Raw genomic sequence first — 4441 nt, 5'->3', positions numbered from 1 at the left:
ACAAAGCATAGAAATTAATTCAAGGGCTCCAGTTTACTCTATGATTCCTGGGGAAACAGTCGATGGCTCCGTGTGGCCTTTGTGTACTCATGAATGCTAGCGTGTACAGTGTGCAGGACTAGAGTTAATATGTACGTGTTCACCTTTTCAAACCGTGGACGAAAAATACCAGAGAACAAAAGAGAACAATATCGTCCACAATTCCCAGCATACATCTGCGATTAGGGTCGTGTACAAAAGCTATGGGAGTCTTCCTAAAATTAAAAAGTTAGAGTACAAACAAAAGAGGGACAATACGGTAGGACGTCCACTATCGACGGTGAAAACACGTTTGTGTGGGTGTGCTTCTTCACATGATTATGAGCTGGTGGGTAACATTGCCAGTGAAATCAACAGCAATGCAAATAGACTGGCTCTGAGTCCTTCCACTGGCCTTCTGATAAATAGACTGGTTCTAGTAGTCCTTCCATAAGTAACTTCAACTTTATGCGGGCGGAGACTGGACTGGTTGGAACAAGCGTAAACCTTTTTTACTCGCAGTAACTGCAAAGACTTCATTACATCAGTTCCATTTGAAGAAACTGTTAAGGATGAATTCACAAGTACGGCAGGACTTCCATGAACAGTTCATGAAATGCCAAATTCTGTCTATCACAGACGCAGGCAGGCAAACACATCTACCGGTACATGTACTACACGGTAGATATCAAACAAAATAACATGTACAGTGTACATACAAAAAATCTTGGAATTTTGTTCGAAGGGCAGGGTTCAACAACTGCAAATTTACTTAAATGTTATTGCGTGTTAGGTCTTGAACATTTTACCACGTGTTAAAATGTGAAAGATTGAGAACTCTTTAACACGATTATTCAAAGCGAGAATCCAACACGTCTCATGTACCAATTCCACTGCAGGGTCAAGGTACCGGTATGTACTGCAGGCACGCAACTGGGAATTTAGAAGGAAAAAAAGAGGTAATTCCAAACCACGCACGAGTAGAAAAGCCAGATACTCAACCAACATAAATGTGATGTCAAATTTCTGTGAATCCAAACAAAAACACAGCTTAATCTGATAATCTGATCAGTTCATGAATTAATACTTCCCCAAATTTCAACGCTGTCTGGGCATGAGACAAAACAACCCTGGCTTGTGACTGGAGGGAAGGTGCAGTGTCAACACAATGTGATAACCCAACCCTGGCAGAAACAACAGAATCTTGATTGGATAACCTCCCAGGAACTGTATCATTTATCAAGCGAGCGAGGCCAATGACATCAGTGCTGACACAATTACTGGAACGCACTGGAAGGTGTCCAATTTTTTTTATTTTAGAAAGTATGGTTAAGCCATGGAGTAGTGTACACCCTAATTTTGAAAGAGGGAAACAGGGAGTAGACAATCTAAAAGTGAAATACTTTGAAAGAGAATCACTTTAGTCAAAACTCGAGTGAACACTTTTCAACTAAATTATTTCACTCTGAATTGTCTTGTTGGCTGGAGCATGGATGAAGTAAATTTTTACTCAAAAATAGAGTGAATTTTTACTCTTTGGAAATGTAAGAGAGTAATGCATACAAATGTGGGTAGGCATACACTGCGTTATGGGGAAGTTTTTTATTGTTAGGCAAATTAGGACCGAGTTATGGGGACTTTCTGCTGTCCCCATAGCATTTTCGGTCCCCACAAATACCTTGCACAGACGAGTGTAAGTCCCCACAATTACGGAACAAGAACGTGTGAACTTTTGAATTACATTCATGTACATTTACCTAAAAATAAGAAAGGTATCAAACTGCACAACTTAGTTACACTTGTACATGTTGGTACTGAATGTACATGTACAAAGTGAACTGTACATGTACATGTACGTATTCACATCATATACGTACATCATGTACATGTACATGTACATGTATACAGGAACATGTACATGTACAGCAGATACCTGTAGGCTGTAGGAAGTTAGGATGTTCATGTACATGTGCATGTACTATCATAGAGCAAGGTTTACATGTACATTGTACATGTACATGTATGTTCCCATTCAGTATCTCTGTACATGATGTACATGTACATGTACAATGTAGGTCATGCTACAGTTTTTTTTCTATTAGTAATAACACGTTTTGTTTATCTTGGGGCCTGTGGAATGCCTGACCCAGTATACAATTTACAAAGCCAAACCATTGCCACTGGCCATTCACCACATGTACAAAGTACATGTACATGTACATGTACATGTATGTACTGACCCAACAGCTAACATACTGTTGGAGTGCAGATTGTGTGGTATTGGTAAGGATGTCCATAGGTGCATAAGCAGTACATAGACTCCGTGCATTTCAGAAGACTGCCCTTCATGACCACTCAGAGAGAGCTCTGTGAGTGGTCACAATATACCACAAGACATTTCCGAAACTTTGAACTGTTTTTAAACTTAAAACATATCAGCAACGTGGGTTGAACTCATGTTTACGAAACAGACCTTAACTTTGAGCTGTTTTAAAACTTCAAACATATCAGCAACGTGGGTTGAACTCATGTTTACGAAACAGACCTTAACTTTGAGCTGTTTTAAAACTTCAAACATATCAGCAACGTGGGTTGTACTCATGTTTACAAAACAGACCTGTTAAAAAGTTTACGAATATCACTGTCACGTGCCTCAATCCAGACATCAAGTTGCTGAATGGTTTTTAAGCTACCGGTAGGAAGAGTGAACGAAAGTTTGTAACCCATCGGCCAGCAAAGTGACATGAACCACTGGGGCTAACCCTGGTGGCAAATTCTAATACGATTATGACCAACAAAAGTACAAATCACATGTACAGATTTTTTGACGGACTGTCTGAAATGGCAATTAAGTTAGTGTTGGTTCATTGTTATTTCAAAATACCATCAAACATGTGGAATGAGTACAATTTGTACATGGACAAGTCAACGTACATGTAGCTCTTCCAAATTCAACACATTAAAAAAACATAATACTCTAAAGGTTTTACATGCATGTATGTACACACCATACCAGTGATTCATATTTTTCCACCTGGCCCATAGATAACCAATTTTCACTCGCAACCAAAGATTGATAACCAATCATGCATACATTTTTAATCTAAACTTTTTTTAACCCAGGTATTATACGGACAATACTGAAAGAAAATGCAGTCGGACACTGTACAATGCAGGTTAAGCAAAGGGATTGTGTATAGAGTACATGTGTACATGTACGTGTTCATGTACATGGCCAAGTTAACAAAAGACGCGACACGAACTGTAAATTTGCTGCATTATGTTCCACTCAGTCCACTGATCGATCCCGTGGGCAAACTTGAGGGCAATTTAGTCTGACAAGGCCTGCCAGAGAAGTGCACTATAAGCTTTTGTCTGTTTCAATAACTCAATCTACAGAAGAATGGAAAAAAAATGTAAACAAAACAATTCTAAAACCCACTGACTTCCCCCGCAAGTATGCAGTAAAGCCTGCCTAGTTTGTTGAATTTCCGATTTTTTTTCTTTTTTCGAGCAAAAAAAGTCTCTGTTGATGAATTATAATTGACAGGTTGTCCAGGGTGTTGTAGGTTCGTGCACGCTGAATAACGTTCCGTGCTCGCGCGGCGGCGGGCCGAGCTGTGTTAAACAAGAGAACGCTGTGTTTGCGTTGAGGCCCGGTAGTTCCGTGAGTGATTTGCTGCTCAATGAGTGTCGACAGTTCAATTTCGTGGACTGGAAATTAACGCTGGGGTGAAGAAAGAACAGGAAAGAGAACTCAAGAATAGAAACCGAGTTGCTTAAATTCCGGCAGGGTGTGATATAACAAACCATGGGCCGTTGCATTCAAAGATTTTTATTCACATGTCGATGTGATTTCAACATCACTTTTCAAACCTGTAAAGGTGCCCAGATAATGCCTTTGAGTAATTTTTTTCATAGTCTAGTTGGCGAGACAATCTGGAAGCAAGTTCACACCTGTTGCCTACTTGCTTTGTATAATAACTATATATATCTTCATGTCTGCATAATAGCAAGATGTGTTTCTGTTACATGCGTACTTGCAAAATTCGTCACCGACACCACGAACTGACACTCGGTTGCGTGTGAGTGCCCGGCACACGTGCGTACTTAACAGAAACGCGTTTTTTTTTCACGAACTGACACCAGTACTACATGTGCGCACTCCGTACATTTTTGTTTTCGAAACCAGTCTTAATTTCACCGGTTACAATTTTTTTTAGTTAATTTCTGTGTAAGCCCACAAGTATACTGATGGAGTAAATTCGTGTCAAACCTTTCAAAGCGTTTTACTCCGAATGGTACATGTTTTTCCGCCACATGCTTGCGTCTGGCGGAAAACTAATATTATTGATTAAGCGGCTTTCACGAACTGACAGCACACAGCGCGTGCGTGTCAGTTTGTGAAAACGGTGAGGAATTC

The sequence above is a fragment of the Patiria miniata genome, unplaced genomic scaffold, assembly GCF_015706575.1.
Source record: "Patiria miniata isolate m_02_andy unplaced genomic scaffold, ASM1570657v1 HiC_scaffold_24, whole genome shotgun sequence".
Taxonomy (NCBI): domain Eukaryota; kingdom Metazoa; phylum Echinodermata; class Asteroidea; order Valvatida; family Asterinidae; genus Patiria; species Patiria miniata.
The sequence above is the reverse complement of the archived record's forward strand: the minus strand, read 5'-3'. Positions refer to the sequence as shown.